This window comes from Callithrix jacchus, chromosome 4 (genome assembly GCF_049354715.1).
Source record: "Callithrix jacchus isolate 240 chromosome 4, calJac240_pri, whole genome shotgun sequence".
Lineage (NCBI taxonomy): Eukaryota > Metazoa > Chordata > Mammalia > Primates > Cebidae > Callithrix > Callithrix jacchus.
The window spans coordinates 82002519-82022876 of NC_133505.1; the positions used below are offsets into that span (position 1 = coordinate 82002519).

General features: G+C 36.4%; 1 long non-coding RNA gene across 1 annotated transcript; it reads right to left on the minus strand.

The window, feature by feature from the left end:
• Positions 1 to 5937: 5937 nt before the first annotated feature.
• Positions 5938 to 19908, minus strand: LOC144582338 (uncharacterized). The gene is made up of 3 exons (XR_013534830.1): positions 19570 to 19908; positions 10051 to 10095; positions 5938 to 9208 (listed from the first exon to the last, which is right to left on the minus strand). It is a non-coding gene; the product is annotated as an uncharacterized LOC144582338 (long non-coding RNA).
• Between the last annotated feature and the right edge of the window lie 450 nt (positions 19909 to 20358).

The window sequence follows — 20358 nt, forward strand, 5'->3', positions numbered from 1 at the left end:
CTAAAACCCAGTAAACCTCAGAATTTCTGAGGACCAATCTAGAGCATCAGCATTTTTAAAAGCTGCTCAGGTGATTCTATTCTTCACCCAGCATTGAGAATTAATTGCCCAAAGTGACAATACCTGCCTCTATACCTGCATTTCTTTAGTAACACCCATCACTGAAAAGGTCACAACTTCTTTTTCAAGAAATTATAATCATAGAGAAGTCCTCTGATCAGAACACCTATCACATAGGTCTTTATAAATATATCAATTTTGGGGGGGAAGAATTTGTCCAAAGAATGTTTTTCAGGCAAGTTGTTGATAGTGCAATTGAAACTGTGAGAATTTTTTTTGGCAAAAATGATGGTCAACGATGAATATTTGAGTAGACACACTGGAAATTATGAGATATAGTCATGGGACATTTATATTCTCGATTGGTTGTTACACGTGTGTTAAAAGTTTTCCTTCTTCCTTAGCAATTGCAGTTTAGTGGCTCAGGCTTCTAAAAAAGAAGTATATAATTTATTAGAACGTGTCAGATAATTGATTACCTTTTGAGAATGCTTTCAACAGGATCATTGCTATCAGTATACAAACGTGCTGTTAATTCTCCCATCTTAAGGCACATCATTTATGTCTAGTAACCCTCTCATTACTCTGACCCCTGTATAGCAAAACTCCTCTAAATTTTTTCTGACTTTCTTACTATTTTCTCCTGAACTGACTCACTCTCTCACAACTCCACCAAAACTATTCTTACTGAGGTAACCCATGATTTAGTGTTAAATTCAATGGCCCTCTTACTGACATATCAACATTTTTAGACAGAATTGATCTCTCTTTCCTCCTTGAAATATTTTCTTAGTCAGGCTTCCAAGACTTAATTCACGCTTGCACTTTTTCTCTTACCTCATCAATCACCTTTTCAGTTTCCATGCTTGTCCCCTCTCTTTTCTTCAACCTCTGAATGTTTATGTGCCCCAGGGCTAGTACTAGGAGCCCTTCTGTTTGTCCTCTACATTCACACCTTGGTAATTGCATCCAGTGTCCTGGTTTTAAAAACTGTCTTCATTCTGGTGACAGCTAAGTTTATGTTTCACATCCGAAGGTGTCCTCATCCAGCATCAACAACTAGCTGTGTAATAGTTATGACAAGCATAGTACATCCCAATCCAAACTCTTGCTCTCCCCTCTACTCCTGAACCTAACTCTGTTTCAGTGTATTTTTTCCCCTTTAAATGGCAGTTTTGTGCATTAAAAGAGTAGATGACCAGGTTACCCAGGTAAAAGATAAAAATAAAAAACTTAGAGTCTTCTTTGATTCCTTCCTCTCTTTCACAGCCCACAGCCATTCTGTCAGCTGGTCATTTTTGCTTCTACGTTCCAAATATACCCAGAATATGACTACTTTTTACCATCTACATTTGTGAAATCCTGGTACAAGCCACCATATTCTCTTGCCCCAGTGTCCTCCTATGTGATTTTTATTTCTGCCCTTGCTTTTTGTCTGTTCTTAGCCCAGCAAGAAAAGTGTTTCTTGGAAGCGTCGATGAAACCACATCTCTCCTTAACATTTCACTCTGCTACTAAATGGCTTGCAAGGCTGTCATCTCTTATCTCTTCACACTGTTACCCACCCCGGTAAGTAAGTTCCCACCAGCTCCTTGCTCTTCCTAGTCATACCTCAAGCCTTAAGGCTTTCCACAACCTGCTTCCTTTCCCTGGAATGCTGTTTCACAAACATGTGCATAGTTTCAGTCTTTGTTCAGTTTGCCTTTCCAGTGAAGCCTAACCTGGAAACGCTATTAAGAACTTTAAACCTACTACTCTCCTCAATATTGTTTCTCCTCTCCTATATTTTATTTCTCTCCACAGTAGTCTCCATTTTCTGAAATATACACATCTACATAACTTAATTTCTGACCTCCTAAATTAGAATGTTAAGCTCCATAAAGACATGTACCTTAATTATTTTATTTATGCTATATCCTTAGGACTTTGGATATTGCCTGCCATTTGTGAAATGGTTAATAAAAGACTGGCTAATGGAGCGCAGCATTTACGTAGTACCATCACTGGATCACTAGATTCCAAGCACAGAAATGTTTATTACTTACTTTATCAGAGACCTTACATTGATTTTCATATTAGAATTCTTTATAAAACGAAATAAGATGAAATTCCAGGAACACAGGACTTTTTTCTTAGCATTGTGTGCCTGCTGTAATTTCATAGAGACTCCATGTTACCTTCATGCTGTGTTTGCAGTTACAAAAAAGTGTTAGAGTTTACACAGAAATATACCAACTGAAGTTTTAAAAAGAGTGTGCAATGTCTTTTGAAATCCATAACTCTCATTTCCTGCTGTGCTTAATTTCAAGACCCAGAGCTATTATTAAATTTTAAAAAGTGTTTGTTCTTTTATCTGGAGATCATACTGTAACATATTTATTTATTTATTTTGTGTATGTATGTGAAGAAAGTTCTAAAATCTTTTCATCAAGTCATACTCTGGGGATTCTGTTTCTGGGAATTTTTTACCTTGGTTCCTGAACTTACCATCAATGTGAGAACTAATTAAAAATATTTTTAACATGGTATTTCCATCAGTCTCCCAAAGGTGACTAGAAGTTGCTGGTACTGTATATTAAGGGGTATACAGTGATTTGTGATTCAGACATGGATGATCTAGTTATAATTTGGCTTCTGGGCGTAGCAAGTATACCTAGAACAAGTTGGTCAATGTTGATTTGCCAGGTGTAAGGAAAATTGTTTTGTTGTTGCTGTTATCAGCATGTTCTCTGATTAGTTAATGGAGTGAGGCTGTATTTAGGTCAGAAGAATGGTTTCATCTTGCCTATATAGTGGAGACATTTTTACCTGGCTGTGTAAACTTATGCCACTTATTACTGTGTTCATGGGAGTAAGAGGTGGCAAGGTTGAAAGATGACTTTCATTATAACTCCTCTTCCAGATGCTCAAACTGTATTGAGAAACCCTATGTTTTTAAAGAAACTTTTAATATATATTTTAAGTCTATAAACAGCTTCTGAGTGATGAATGTGAAAAAAATAGATTTGGTATGTTTTTGTTAGTGCTTTTTCACAAATCACGCACAAATAAATGTGTAAAGACTTGTAAATTTCCTAAATTTATCTACTAATGGGAAAAAAGGAGGAACTGACACTATATTGCTATGTAGTACATGTTTACATGTACTATAATCTATACTAAAAATAATGACCTGCCTAGCTTCCAGTTTTAGCTTTCTGAAGTGAGAGAGCAGAGTTATGAAGGTAACATTTTACCAGCCTCTTTCGGATTCTCTATTTTTATTGATTCTCTTAATGCACTGTACCTTCTTGAAGTCCAAAGATAGCTTTCAGGTACAATGACAAAGTGACCTAGCATAGCTTGATTGACAGGATTACCATGAAAATCATAGCAATTTAACATATAATTCCATAGTGCTCAGTATCTGTCATTATAATAAGGGATTATGTTGAGATTATTGGAACATCACAGTAAGTAAGGTATATTAGCTATGATGGTACACAGAGCTTTGTGAAATTCCAAACTGTCAGGATGGTTTTTGCTCAGAATATTTACTAACTACAAGGGGTACATTTAAAAAATTCAATCTCAGACAAAGGAGTCTGCCAAAATAAAAATGTGCTTTTAGGGGTCATTACTCTTAATATTTAAACGTAGGTCTCAGGCAATGGAAGGAGACTATTGGCAGAGGCAAAACAGAGTGTATACTAGAGACATTTCTGGTGAAAGTATAGACACTTGCGAACATATAATGTAAATTTGTCCACAGTTTGTGGGTGCAGCAAGCACATTTAAAGTTCTTCAGACAGTGAAGACACAGTCAGGTAGTATGCAGCTTAAGGATATAGTGTTCTTGGAGTTAGATGGACACTAAAATGTGCAAAATGTTAGAAAATAAAATTTTGTTCATTCTATAGTTTTGTCTAGAATTTACTTGAAAATGAGCAGAGTATTGAGCAAATTTTCTAAACCGAGGTGGCAACAGTAGATGATATGAGAACAGAACACTTCAAGATACATCAATGAATATCCAAGACTTTTTATATGCATAATAAAATTACATGCACACAATTGATTCAGTATTTGCCAAATTAAAACACATGAGATTTAACAAAAATAAAATTAAAATGCATGCTTATTGTTACCTTAACTTCACCTGGAGAATCATATTATAGAGGAAGCAACCATAGTATGGAGGCTACATAAAACAAAAAATTTATAGCTCTGCATTGCAAAGGTTCTTATTAAAGCTCTAAAGAGACAGAGGGAGCTTGATGCATTGTATTCCAAATGAACTGTCATGACAACATTGATTTACATGGTTTATCATCCTCAGGAAGAAAATACATTTTTTTTTGGTGCACCTTCAATTTATTTATATAAATACATATTTTTAGGAAGTGTCAACATTGTTTGATTTTAGACATATTTTTACTTTATAACATAAACTTCGCAACTCAAATATTCTGAATTAATTTTAATGACTCTAAAATTAATTTGATTTTCTTTATACACTCTTTGATAACATGGAGCAGTGTTTTTTCTTCCTTTTCTAAAGACAAGATTTTTAGCATTTAATATTACCTAAGTCATAGTTTCTTTTATAACAGCAGAAAATTAGCACAATATTCAATTAAACTGAAGTCCAACACAAGAAAACTGTATTGTGTAGATTATTCAGTGTTCTAAACCATTTAGCTTTGTCTATTTATATAAGGTACAATATAGTGATCATAAAGTGTTTCTTTTATTTCAGAACACTCTGTTTTTCACTTCTACCTCTTAGAACTCAGGGGTCGACATCTATCCTCATCTCTCTCAATTTGCCACATTTTAAACATGGATGATAATTTTAGAAATTGAATTTTAGTCCTTGGCACAGTAATCATCTCTGCATCTCTTCCCATTCTTGTATTTATGAGTTTATCTCTTGTAACTGAATTAATTTTTCTTTTTGAACTGTTGCTTTCTCCTTACTTTTAAATTTTTATTTGCCTTACAGTCCTCTCTGTTATTTAGGCACAAAACTGTAAAGTTGATTTGATTCCTGTTGTTTCCATGATTCCTCTCTAACTTGTGACCAAGTTGATTAAGTATTATTAACGAAACCTCTAAAGCTCCTGTAACAACTCACTCTGTCTCTAATCTCATTGGCTTTGCTCCTAGTTTAAGTTCCATGACTTTTCATCGAGCCTGTTCTAATAGTTTGCAAACTAATCTCTTGTCTTTGTTTTTTCCTCACCTCCAATTCATTCTATATCACAGGCTTACTGTAGCAGTAGTTACTTAAGTATTTCAGTTATTCTCTATAGTTTTAAGAAGATAGCATTTATTAATTGAGATATCAGGTAGCTATGTATTTCTCCTAGAACCTGTAAAAATTTCTCAGCACTGATTACTTCTCAGCTCTTAATCTCCTTAGCTTAAAATGTGAAATTTATGAGCACAACTTTCATTCATCTTTAATTAGTTTAGTAAAAATGTGTTTATTTTCTGTATTATTAAATACAAAGATACAGTCTAGATTGACAGAATATATAGATGGTTACATTTTTGCCCCCAAGAAACTTACAGAATTCCTGAGAATATTAAATGTGTAGTTAAGTACCTCTAAAAAATAAAAATACTGTGAATAGATTTCAAAGAAAATTTTATTACACTCGATTTATCCATTCAACAAATATTTATTGAATACCTACCCTGTGCCTATCACAGAGTTAGGGTTAGGGTGCCTATCACTATGCTGTATGTTGGGAATGTAATAGGAATCAAGGCAAAGGTATTATCCCACTAGAGCTAATATTTGTAAAGGGTTAAAAATAAGACACAAATTAATAAATAAACTCATATATAGTATTTTGGAAATTAACATAAATCATATGAAGGCAAATAAACTAGAATAAAGAAATAAAATTAACAATATAGTCAGGAAGTTCTTTTGGGAAGTCTTGTAAGAAAATGCTCTCAGAAGGTAGGATTGTGTGACAGAGACCTAATTAAATGAGACAGCTAGGAACAACCATTCCAAGAAAAAGAGCAACAGTTGAATGGGCCAAAGGGACAGCAAGCTCGGATACCCAAAGGACACGAAGAAGGCACATCCACAGGGAGACAAATGAATTGGGAGGTGGGTATTAAAAGGCAAATTTGGAGGGTAGGCCCAAGAATAAAGAATTTGCGACTTTATAGGCTGCTATAAGGGACTTGGGATTGGATGGCTTTTTAAAATATTGTATATATTTAAGCTGTACGACATGATTTTTAAAATATTCCTAGATAGTGAAATAGTTACTGTATTCAGGGAAATGAACATATCTATAATCTTACATAGTTTAATTTTGAAAGAATTATTCCAGGTACTCTGTGGAAAAATTCCAAAAAGAAGTAGATTCCAGATTATCTGTGAGAAGGCTCTTGCTGACGTCTAGCCTAGAGAAAATTGTGGCTTAGGCTCAGATGATGATTGAAAGATGAGAAATGTTCCATCCAATTCACAAGTGCATTTGTAAGACAGAGCTGATGACATTTGCTCAGAATATATTGGATGTATGGGGTGATGGAAAGAAAAGTATAAGAAATAATACCTTATTTTCCTGTCTTTTTTTAAAGAATGAGAGAGCATCATATGGGAGAATAACTGTGAAAGTTTTGTTTTGCTCATGTTAACTTTGAGATTTCTGTTAATATTCAAGTGTAGGTATGATATAGAAAGTTGACTACATCAGAGGAGAGGTCAGTGTTGGACAAAATGGAGCTAATCGATTATAGATGACATTGAAACTTTTGAGACTAGATGAGATCACTTAAAAATGAAGGTAAGGATTGGAAGAAAAGAGGCTCACATACCAAGACCAGGGGACACTGACACATTGGCACATGAATAAGGAACGTTAAAAGAAGTACTGAGATGGCACTCACAGATCTGGGCTCAGAGAAAGTTTTATGTAAGAGATGTAATTCGAACTAGGACTAAAGTATGGGCAGAATTTTCACAGTAATGCTGGCAGGAAGAATTTGAGACAGTAAGGAGCTTCACCAGCAAAATCACATGAGCAAAAAAGTATGGAATGCATTTGACAAATCATTTAACCACCAGGCAAACTGGAGTAACACTTCTCTAAAAACACTCAATGCATTTCTTACCATTCCTTTGTTTGGCACTCGGCATCATGATAGGTGTTTTTTTTTTGTTTGTTTATTTTGTTTTAGTTCGAATGTTGTATTCCTTTTCCATTCCAGGCGTTGTAATGGCAGTAGATTAAAACCTAGAAACTATATTATTTCATCACAGTGGACACAAGCTGCTATTTATTACCACTGACTTTTCACTTTCCAGAGAGGGTTCTTTGCCTAACCATGAAGTGCCAGATGGCAATGATGTACCAATTATAATTGAATAGCAAGTGTATCTATAGAATGAAACTCAATATAAATTTATCAAGTCCTAAAGTACTCAAAGTGTCAGTCTCCTCAGCTAGGCTCTGTTTTCATTTCTCTGTCTAGTACTGCTGTTTCCCACTGTTAGTGAACACCTATACCTTCTTGTCTTATTTATGTATTTGTTTGTTTACTTATTTCATTTTTCCACTTTTTGAGACAGGATCCTGCTCTGTGACTCAGGCTGGTGTACAGTGGCACCATCTCAGCTCACGTCATCCTCCACTTCCTGGGCTGAAGGGATTCTCCTGCTTCTGCCTCCCAAGTAGCTGGGACTGCAGGAGCACACCACCACACCTGGCTAATTTTTGTACTTTTTGTAGAGACAAAAATTTGGTCTCAAATTCCTAAACTCTGGTGATCTGCCTACCTTGGCCTCCCAAAATGCTGAAATTACAAGGCATGATCTACTGTGCCTGGCCCAGCTATACTTTTTTTTTTTTTTTAACACTAATACTATCTCTAGCACACTTTTTTTTTCCCAGTGAGTATGGTTCTTTATACACTCCAAATTGCTGCCCAGATATCTGCTCTTAATATACTAATGGCCTGGAAACATTAAACCATTGTAATATCAAGTATATCCCTTCATAATTTCCCGAATCAGCTGCTGTCAATAAGTCTAAGTCCACACTGATGTCACCTACTTTATCACCAAGTGTTAATGTAGCTACTGTCCAACAGGACCAGCCCTGCTGCTGAGTTGATTTTCCTTTACCTGTCCTGGAACTGGGTCTTCTTCCTTCTCTCCTTATTGTTGGTTGTGCTGAGGCCCCAGGATACTTAAGTCAAAGCTCATCGAAACTTTGGCAATGAGTGTTGAAAAAGAAGTACAAAAGTGTTTAAGTAAGTGGGGACTATCTGCACTGAGGTTTGTTAATGAAAATTTGGTGTGTTGTCTCTCTGAGTCCCAGATGTGGAGGACACGTGGAGTGGAGTCATGCCTGCTCTTGTTGATTCAGGAAATGGGAAGCTTTGCATTATGAGGAAGAGGGCTAAAGTCTAATGGTGATGGGAGTACTACTTTAGACTCTCCCTTTCGTTTTCAAGTGAGGTATTCTCTTCTGATTGTGCTGTGAAACCTCACACTGTTCTTTGTTACACAGGGACCACCAGGGATCAGCCATAAATAGAGAGTTACTGCCTGATGTTAGTTCACCATCTGCTTGTTTCCCTCAATGAAATGTGCCAAGAAGAAAGCCTTGAAAATGGCTTATGTCAATCGCTTATGCCAGTTCACTTGATTATACGCAATTTGAATTGGATATAAATATAATAGCAATAAACATAATCTAATTCCAACATCTAATTGCTTGCAGCAGTATTGTGCTTTTACCACCCTACCCCAACATCTACACATAACATTGTCTTTTCAGCTGATCTCAGTGCCATCAATTAGATACTCAAGCTTTGCCGAGTCACCTGAGGCTCTGCTTCCCACTTCTTACTCCTGCTGTACCTGTTCTTGCATTTCACTGGTACCATAATATTTGTGGAATTCACTGTCATTATTCCCACTCACGTCCCCCATTCTCCAAGTGTTCTTCTCCCCACCTTTTATTACTTATTGGTTTTACAAATAGAGTGTTTTTTTACTTAACTCTTTGATGATTTCTGGAGGAAGCTCATGTTCTTTCTTCTTTCGTTATTGTCATTTCCCTGGAATCCTATCTCTGCAGGCAAAGCTCATCACATTCTTTAACATAAGGCACTGATGGAGAATGTAGCACTGGAAGTAAGACTCCAAAGTTAGTTAAGATTTCTGCAAGCGGAGTTTAAAATCAAGACATTCTGGATGAAAGAAGTGGCAGAAGTACTGTGTTTGTTAGCAAAGCAAACTTTACTAAGTGGCACATTTTTTTATTGTGGTATAAAAACATAAAAACCTAAGATATACAAGAACAGAAAACCAAACACCGCATGTTCTCACTCATAGGTGGGTGCTGAACGATTAGAACATGTGGACACAGGGAGGGGAGCATCACACACTGTGGACATAATTAGCCCGGCGTGGTAGTTGCATGCCTTTAATCCCAGCTTCTTGGGAGGCTGAGGCAGGAGAATTTATTGAACCCAGGAGGCGGAGGTTCCAGTGAACTGAGATTGTGCCATTTCACTCCAGCCTGGTCAATAAGAATTAAACTTTGGCTCAAAAAAAATAAAGTGCAAACCTAAAGCACATTGTTCTCTGGCAAAGTTGATGTTTCTTCCTCATTAGTCAAAACTCTTTTAATGAGCAAAGGCAGTAGTTCCCAAACTTTACTGAACTTTAGATTTATCAAAGGAGATTAATAAAACCAATGCCAAGGTTGGAATCCCAGAAGTAAATCAGAATGCCTGGAAATGAGTGTTTTTTAATATTCCAAGCTAATTCCAAAATGCATCAGTTTTTGCAAACCACGTGACAAGGGAATTTCTTTCTATAAGGCTTCTTTATATTCTATTAATATATGTAGGATGAACAGTTCTTTCATGTTATCAAATAGGATTATCTTATTATATATGTCTGGTGTATATGCAGACATTTTTTCACTACATGTCAGAGAGGATGTAGTCAGAAGACATGCTCACATTTGGCTCTGGATCGTCTTTTCCTGCCCGTGTAGCCCCTCACTCCTGGGAAACAAGAAGAACTGTTAATGATAATTAATAATGTGTTTTGAGTTAATGCTTTGTAATGCACCCAAATTAATCATTTAATCTTCCCAAGTAGTATGACATAGATATGATTGTTATACTCATTTTACAGAAAAGATCAGTGCAAAGAGGTGAGGGGCAATTAAAGTGGTGAAGCAAGGATTGTGAGATGGCAATCTGGCCTTCAAGCATGAGCTGATAACCTTTATACTGCGCTCTTTTTCCATCAAAAGATTTCTCCTCCTTCTCTTCCCTTTTCTCTCCTCATCCTTCTTTTCTTCCTCCACTTCCTCCTCCTCCTACTTTTTGGCCTTTGCCTAGCACAGCATAGGATCTGCATCGAAGTCCAGTCCCCAAAGTACCTCTCATTGCCATATATCATGGTATATCTTTTTAAATATAGGAATTCCCCTAATCCAACAGATCGTAGTATTCATATTCATCTTTGGAAATTTATTATACTTTTGCATTATTTCATAATCATTTTGAGGAACATTCAACATAGCATTTAAAGAATCTGGAGGCATTTTAGGACAGGCTTCTAGTACTTTTCCTTACTTCATTTGACCATTTGTGTTGACACAACAGCTTCAATCCACAAGCCACAGGGCTCCTAAAATTATGACTTCTCCACAGTACATTTTTTTTACAGTACAGTTAATTCTTCATATTCTCATTTATGCTTCCAGAGCCTGGAATCTTTTTCATATTTTTACAAAAACACAAGTTTCCCAAACTTTGTTGCACATGTCAACACAGAAGAGGTGAGAGACCAGACTGCAAAGCAGTAAGACAAGGCATTTACTGCGATATTAGGAATTACAATTTGGAAGACAGATTTTGCCAAAGGTCAAATTGAGTTCCAAATAAAGGGAAGGGAGCAGGGATTTATAAAAGAATGCTGAGGGTGATTACCTAAGTTGTTTTGAAAGAATTATTACTGATGGAGGTGGCTGGCTTAGAACATGAGTCTATATAGTTCATTGGTTGTCACTGTTCAGGAGCTGTAGCACTGGTGGAATTCAGCTCTTTTCCAAGGTATTGTGGTCACTGCAGTATGGCCACATTTGAAAGGTTCAAGGCAAGTTCCTATTTTTATGAGTTTTTAAGCTTGCAGGTTGATAGGATTTGGCTCTCTTTCTCATCAAAATTTCATCTTGTAGCTCCCATAATTCCCAGGTGTTGTGGCAGGGACCCAGTGGGAGATGATTGTATCATGAGGATGGGTCTTTCCTATGCTGTTCTCATAGTGAATGGGTCTCACAAGAGCTGATGGTTTTAAAAATATGAGTTTCTCTGCACAAGCTCTTTTTTTTTTTTTTTGCCTACTACCATCCACGTAAGAGGTTATTTGTTCCTCCTTGCCTTCTGTCATGACTGTGAGGCTTCTCCAGCCACATGGAATTGTGAGTCCAATTAAACCTCGTAATTTTTCCGTAAATTTTCCAGTCTTGGGTATGTCTTTATCAGCAGCACAAAACTGGAAATGAACTAATACACGGGTCGTGCAGGTAATCCTTTTCCATGTGACTTCCTGACCCCATTTTAGAGCTCTGAACCAAAGTGATGTCATTTTGTATATCACATCTCATGTAGGAAACACTGGCAAGATTGTAAAGAAAACTCATTGAAAAAGAAGTATCCATGGCTGTGGTTGGCCTCCCTAGAATGGCCACATCTTTATCTTCCAGAATCTGTGAATATGTTAACCTTACATGACTGTAGAATGGGTAGATTATTTGTTTGGGCCCAGGGTAATTTACGAGGGCCCTTATTGGAGAGGAACAAAAGGATCAGGGTAAGAGATATGACAATGGAAGCAGAGAGACAGCAGAGAGATTAAAAGATGTCACCTTGCTGGCTTGAAGATGGAGAATGAAGTCAGGATTCTAGAAATGCAGAAAGTCTGTGGAAGGTAGAAAAGGCTTCTATATTTTTCATTAGAACCTCCAGAAGGAATGTGGCCTTGATGACCCATTTCAGACTATGGAACTGTAAAATAACAAATCTGTATTGCTTTAAACCACTACGTTTGCAGTAATTTGTTATAGCAGCAATAAGAAACGAATACACTGGCCAAATACATTTCAGAAATGCTACATGCTTTATTCTTTTTTAGAAAACTTACAGTGTATATTAGCATAATAATATTAATAATTAATACCAAAACATTTAATAGAATTGCAATAATTTTCTCCTAGGAAAACAACTTTCATGGACAGAGAACTTTGGTTGTGAATCACTTATTTACTTAGTGATTTTTTTTGTTTGTAACCAGCTTCACCCTCAATAGATCCAAGGTCTTTTAAATTAGAAGACTGAGTTATGAATAGTATCTTGACTAGAGTTCTGGAAGGATACACACTAAATTCATGACTCCTTTATTCAATTGGTGCATTTTAGTTACTATATTTTCTCTGTGTTTTCTGTTCATACAGAAGGGTAGCCCTGTAGATACTTGTTTTAGGCTTGTATCAGTAATTATTTAGAATGGCTGCTGGTTTACAGATTAACACTTTTTGCTAACAAGCTTGAGTAATATTTCAATTTATGACAGCAGGAATTTAAAATAATAATGCACCTTTAAAAAAAGTAATTATGTTCTGAGAAATATTTTATAATGAACTCTATAATTTATATTTTAGGAAAAAAAGCTCTGATGAATCAATTATTAGAAATTTTGAGATTTTTCTTAACATTTTAAAGTGCTTTATCAATGTAGTTTAGAATAGCTAACTAGATTATTATTTAGAATAAATAATTAGAATATTCTAAACTAACATTCTACCCAAATGCAGTTATACAAACTTGTCAGTTGGCTTTTTAAAATATTTTTTGGAATAAATTTCTGGGTAGAAAAGTATATATACCAGAAATTTAAGTGTATATTAGCATAATAATGTCAATAGTTAATACTAAAACAAGTAATGGAATTGTAATAGTTTGCCCTAGGACAACTGCTTTCAAGGTCAGAGCGCTTTGGTTGTGAATAAACTTAATTACTTGTATATACAAGTACAGTAAAATGACTTTGCTATAGTCATTTTAGGGACAATATAGTATACTTTACTGTCCCTAAAATGTATACCAAAATGACTTTTGTAAAGTACAATAAGTTTTCGTGAGTTATTAAAATGGACTTTTCCTAATTTGTTGTTGGCTTCCCTTAAGAGACATACTAGAATTAAATTTGTTATTCTGGCATTCCAAATATGTCTCACTTTGGAGTATCACATTATAAAACTGGAGATAGCACAAAAATAAAGGGGAATTCAATAATCTAGGACAAGTAAGTGCTTATCCTATTTATTAAAAAACATATTACATTTCTAATTCAAGCCAGGAGTGCAACTAAGTGCTTCCTAGAAAGAAATTTTGTCCCTGCTTTCAATGTACTTACAATACAATTTTTCAAAAATTTCCATTTTTTCCATCTCCTTGACTTACATATAAAACTCAAAGATTTGTGTTAATAAAAGAATGAATTATCTGACTGTAAGGGATTTTCACTATTTAAAATGGTGGCTGGGTACAGTATGGACTTTTTAGTCTTAAAGGTCTTCAGGTGCCCAGGATGATTCTCTTGATCCAGGTCAAGGTTCTAACACTTAGTGATATTAAGTGTGCATTTTAGGATGGATCACCTGACTTTCTCATGTGAAAAATATAGTAACTACTACCTGTCTGAGAATCTCACGGAAGTGTGATGACCAAAGGAGATGTGATTTATGGTAAGCCTTGACTACTGCAAATAGTTGTCTCAGGCAATGGCTTGACTGATGATGGAAGCACTAATTTATCAATAGCAGTAATTCTCTAAGTGTGGTCATTGTACCAGCAATGTCCACATGTACTAGAACCTTGTTAGAAATGCACATTATCTGGCCTCAACCAAGACTTGCTGAATTAGAACCACTGAGCTTTAATGAGCCCTCCAGGTGATTCTGATACAAGATGAAGGATTCAAAGCACAGCTCTAATAGATTGCTAAATGTACTCATCTCTGCTCTGAGCTCAGAAAATGCTCTGTTAAGAATTCTCAACCCATAAATCTTCAACAGGAGTCTTGATCTTCAAAAATATCTATGGAGACATTGTAACCTGCCAGGAAGTCTACATTTTTATTTTGATGTTCAAGTTTTTTCTAGCTGTTCTTAGCACTTAATTGAGAAAAAGTCTTTAATTATTGGTATATTTTATTTTTGTGCCATATTTTTGCTACATTTTTACTTTTGTTTGCTTTTGCTAACATAGCATAGCATGATTTTAGAGATTTCAAAAATTTTACTGCAAATGTAAGTAAAGTTGCTGTTTATTGTACTATTCTGCTACAGTTTTACACGTAGTATCTTATTTAATCATTTATTATTTTATTTTACTTGTGACTCAAATTATATAGTCAGTAAGTAGTTTACTTAGAATCCAAAGATGGAACTATTTTACTCCAGGGCAAGAGATTCCACCATTTCTTCATGCTACCTTCCAAACAGAACAACCTATGGAACTTCTCCCAGTATCCAAAACCAATCTTAAATTTTTATCTTAAATTTTGAACCTAAAATTTTAAGACTATTTTATAAATAAAAGGTTCAAATAGTTGTTCTGATCCAGAATTTTATGAGATATGCTTTGCGATAGTAAAGCTAGAACTTTGGCTAAGAAGAAAAACTTTCCAATTCTTTTTAAGGCAATTTCTCAGGCAAATACATTTATTGCACCAAATCTTCAAATGAGAGCTTACAAAATATAACTGCAAACTGAACACATTTACAAATAAATATTCAAAATTCCAAAATTTAAAGATAACTAGGAATCAAATTATTTTATTTTATTTTATTTTATTTTGAGACAGAGTTTCACTCTTGTTACCCAGGCTGGAGTGCAATGGTGCAATCTCGGCTCGCCACAACCTCTGCCTCCTGGGTTCAAGCAATTCTCCTGCCTCAGCCTCCCGAGTAGCTGGGACTACAGGTGCATGCCACCATGCCCAGCTAATTTTTGTATTTTTAGTAGAGACGGGGTTTCACCATGTTGACCAGGATGGTCTTGATCTCTTGACCTCGTGATCCACCCGCCTCAGACTCCCAAAGTGCTGGGATTATAGGCATGAGCCACCGCGCCAGCCTTATTTTGTTTTTATTTATTTTATTATTATTTCTGAAAACAAAAGCTTTTTATCATGGACATCTGCAAACACACATAAAAGTAGAGAAAATAGAATAAAGAACCCTAAGTTACCCATGACTCAACTTCAGCAATTATCAGAATAGGGCCAATTTTGTTCCTTCTGCATTCCTTCATTTCCTTTGAATCTTCACCTATTATTTTAAAGCAAATACCAATTATCATGTAATTTCCATTTGTAAATATTTGCAAATAGAGATAAGAACTCTGTTTTTAAAACAGAACCATATACCATTATCACATTTTTAAAAGTTAATGGTAATTCATTAATTTCATCTAATACCCAGCCAGTGTTCAAATTTCCCTATCGTCTATACAGAGCCACTTTTTCCCCCAGTAGATATGTTTGTTTGAATCAGGATCAAAGCCAAATACCTTAATTGTCGGTAGGTCTTTTAAGTCTCTTTTAATTTCTAAATTTCTCCTCCCTCCATGCTTCTTGCAACTTGATTGTGGTAGAAAAGAAATCCTGTATTTTGTAGAATTTCCTAGATTCTGGCTTTGGCTGATTGCATTCCTATGGCATCATTTAACATGTTCCTTTTCCATACTTCTTTTAAACTGATAGTTGGGTCTAGAGGATTGATTGGATTAAGGTTGATTATCTGACAAGACTACTTCAAAGGCAGCACTCTGAGCTTCCTTTCCTTAACATATCATATCACAATGCACATACTGTCTGGTTATCTGTTTGTTTGTATGGGTGTTGTAAGATCGATCTGTGAGTTCAAGTGATATTATCTTCATCCATTTATTATAAACTTGTAAAATTGTGAAGAATATGTTTCTACACAGTTAGGGCTTTCTGAACAAATTTTACGAACATGTGTTTCTTGGCCTAAGAGCAAACTTAAAAGGCAATTTTTGACTGATCCAATAATGAAAATATTCCAAAGAGAGTGAACTAACTCTGAAAGTAAGGGGCTCAAGGCCTTGGAGACATATCTGTGTTGTCAAACTGGAGACACTGAGCTCATTTTTTCCTTCAGAGGTTTACTTTCATACCAGTGGGTTAGGATAAGAATCCTTCCATCTGATCTCCAAAGATACCCAGAAGGAGAGGGGCAGAGTGATGTCTTTGCTTTTTAGAAACAAAAGAAATTTGTATTTTGTTGTATGTCACTTACAGAGTAACCCACCATTTATATAGGGCATTTATTCCATCTGGCACCCATGTGGCACTCTGAAGCCATGCTGGGTGTGGGGTACCAGGGCTGTGGTGTTAATTCAGCTGTTGATATTTTCATGAGTGTAAAAGTAAATCTGCCTCGGATCCTAAAACCTTGTGTGTGTGTTCAGAAAACATCAATAAAGATTAATATTAAAAGCCTAACAATTGCCAAGGAAACAATCAACAGATTGAAAAAGTAACCTATGAAATGGGAGAAAAATATTGCAAATGATATATATGAAAAGAGGTTAACATCCAAAATATGTAAGAAAAATATATAAGAAACTGAAAATAACTCAGTAGCAAAATAAATAAATAAATAAGTAAATAGGCTAAAGACCTAAACAGATATTTTCTATAAGAAGACATGCAAATGGTATGTAGAAAAGATGTTCAACATCATTAATTATCAGGGAAATGCAAATGAAAACTATGGAGATATCACCTTACACCTATCATAATGCCTACTATCAAAAGGACAAAAGTGAAAGTATTGGTAAAGTTGTAGAGGAAAGGGAACCCTTGTAAGCTATTGGAAGGAATGTAAACTCACAAAGTTACCATAGAAAACAATATGGAATTTCCTCAAAAAATAAAAAATACTATACTACCATACGGATCCAACTACCCACCTCTGGGTATATATCTAAAGAAAATTATTATTATTAATTAGTATTTTTTATTTCCATAGGATTTTGGGGAACTGGTGGTACTTAGTTACATGAGTAACTTCTTTAGCAATGATTTGTGAGATTTTGTTGCACCCATCACTTGAGCAGTATACACGGAACCCAGTTTGTAGTCTTTTATCCTTCACCCTCTTCCCACACTTTCCCCCTGAGTCCCCAAAGTCCATTATGTCACTTTATGCTTTTGCATCCTCATAGCTTAGCTCCCACTTATGAGTGAAAACATACAGCATTTGGTTTTCCACTCCTGAGTTATTTCACTTAGAATAATAGTCTCCAATCCCATCCAGGTTGCGTTGAATGCCTTTAATTCGTTCTTGTTATGGCTGAGTAGTATTGCATTGTGTGTGTGTGTGTGTGTGTGTGTGTGTGTGTGTGTGTATCCACTCATTGATTGATGGGCATTTGGGTTGGTTCCACATTTTTGCAATTGTGAATTGTGCATCTATAAATATGCATATCTAAGTATCTTTTTCATATAATGACTTCTTTTTCTCTGGTTAGATACCCAGCAGTGGGGTTGCTGGATCAATTAATAATTCTAGTTCCTTAAGGATCTTCCACACTGTTTTCTACAGTGGCTGTACCAGTTTAGATTTCCAATACTGTAGAAGTGTTCCCCTTTTACCACATCAAAAATTGTATTTTGATTTTTTTTTATTATGACTATTCTTCTGGGAGTAGGGTGGTATTGCATTGTGGTTTTGATATGCACTTTTCTGATCATCAGCAATGCTGAGCACCTTTTCATGTTTGTTGACCATTTGTATATCCTCTTTTGAGAATCATCTATGCATGTCTCTAGCTGACTCTTTGATGGGATTGTTATTTTTCTTGCTAATTTGTGTGAATTCATCATAGGTCCTGAATGTTAGTCCTTTGTCAAATGTATCAGTTTTGAAGATTTTCTTTCACTCTGTTTACTCAGCTGACTGTTTCTTTTGCCATGCAAAAGCTCTTTAGTTTAATTCAGTACCACCTGTTTATCTTTGTCTTTATTGTATTTGCTTTTGTGTTCCTGGTAATGAAATCTTTGCCTAAGCCCAAAATTGAGATGGATTTTTCTGATATCGTCTATAAATTTTTATAGTTTTAAGTGTTAGATTTAAGTCCTTGATCTTTTTTTGTGTTGATTTTTTTATGTAGTGAGAGATAAGGGTGTAGTTTTATTCTCCCACATGTGGCTTGACAATTATACCAGCATCATTTATTGAATAGGGTGTTCTTTCCCCACTTTATGTTTTTGTTTGCTGTGTCAGATATCAGTTGACTGTAAGTATTTGGGTTTATTTCTGGGTTCTCTGTTTTGTTCCACTGGTCTATGTGTCTATTTTTATACCAGTACCATGCTGAATCAGAATGGCATCCTGACCAAAGGCATCCTGAATCAGAATGGCCGTTCTTGATTATTACAGACCTCTTTCTGAAAAGCTCAGAATTGGTACAAGCCATGTTTCCCAAACTGAACAATCAAGAAAGAGTTACACTGTTAGACCTTATGATAGCCAAGCTAAGGAGTGAGGAGCCACTCACCAAGGATGACATCCCTGTGTTTTTACACCATGCTGATTTGATCGCAAGCACCTTTGTGGATCAGTGCAAGACTGTGCTCAGGTTGGCCTCTGAGGAGCCTCCAGATGATGAGGTTTTTTTTTTTTTAAATAAAAGGGGTAATTTACTTGGAGATGGGGCAGACACAAGGAGGTCAACCGTGCTGCGGTACCAGGGAGAGCAGTAGGCTTTCCGGGGCTCAGACCTCCCCGGCTGCCTCAGGGTGCTTCTGCCACAGGTGTTTGTCCAGCGTGGCTCTCAGGCCAAAGGGCACACAGCAGTGGGGACACTCGAAGCGGGTGCTGCCAGGTGTCATGCCGTGCATGTGGCGGTGGCGGTTCAGCTTGCTGCTCTGGGCATAGGCATAGTTGCAGAGCTCACAGGTGTAGGGGCGCTCCCCGGTGTGCGAGCGCCTGTGCACCATCAGGTTGCTGCTGTTGGTAAAATGCTTCCCGCAGAACTCGCAGCTGCCCCTGGGCCCGCGGCTCTTGCCCGCTGACTTGGGCATCTTTTTGGGTGATGCCTTCTGGCTGCTGGCAGGGTTGATTCTCTGTTCCGTGGTGATGGCTCCCCAGGTGTCTCCACTGGGGCCGGCTTTTTTTTTTTTTTTTTTTTTTTTTTTCAAAAGGATTGCCCTCCAAGAGACTGGTTTATTATCTGCTGTCGCAGAAGGGTACAATATATTACTTAAATGCACATTCTATCCAGGAGGACAAAGGCAAACCACGCAGTTACATGAAAGCGAAGAAACAAGAGACTGCTTAATTACTTTCACTTTTAGCTTATACACATTAAATTCTACGACCTAAAAGATTCATAAGTTCCCAAATTTGTACTTATAAATCTTCAAACACTTACAATTTCACATACTGCAGAAGATGAAAAATCCATGAAACAGACCCCCCAAATTCAGGTATTTGGATGCAGTTCATTCATGGCTTAGGGGTGTCTCTAGTAGATTTCAGGATCAGCTTTTTGCCCTTCTTCTCAACTTCAAAACCCATTTGTTTAAGGAGGGATGGGTCTGCCAGCCCCTGCTCCTCCATCTTCGCAATCACATCTTGGTTTTGGCTGTTGTCTTAGGTAAGGTTTCGGATGGCATATATCACCCACTGCGTCAGAAAGGGGTTACTGTCACTGACGCTGCAGTTGTCCAGGATCAAGGGGATACCATCCAGCTCATTGACCTTGTCTTGGTTATCTTTATTCTTGTAACACAGATTTCCAATCACACGAATGAGATGAGACTTAAACCCCTCGGCCACATTCGAGATGTCACCTTCTGCTCTCACACAACCACAAGTACTGAAAATGTTTGTGGTTTCTTTCGCAGCTACATGAATCATCTGTAAAAGATCAATCACTCCTTCCAGCAAGCCAGGGAAAACCTGCAGATAGCCAAGCAGCTTGGTGTTCGCAGTCATTTCACACAGGACGTCGAGAAGCCTAATTGTAGCCAGGATGCCTTTGGTGACTATAGCTTTACAATATAGTTTGAAATAAGGTAATGTGATGCCTCCAGATTTGTTCTTTTTGTTCAGTCTTGCTTTTACTATGTAGGCTCTTTTTCGGTTCTATATATATTTTGGGATTGTTTTTTCTAGTTCTGTGAAGAATAATAGTGATATTTTTATGAGAATTGCATTG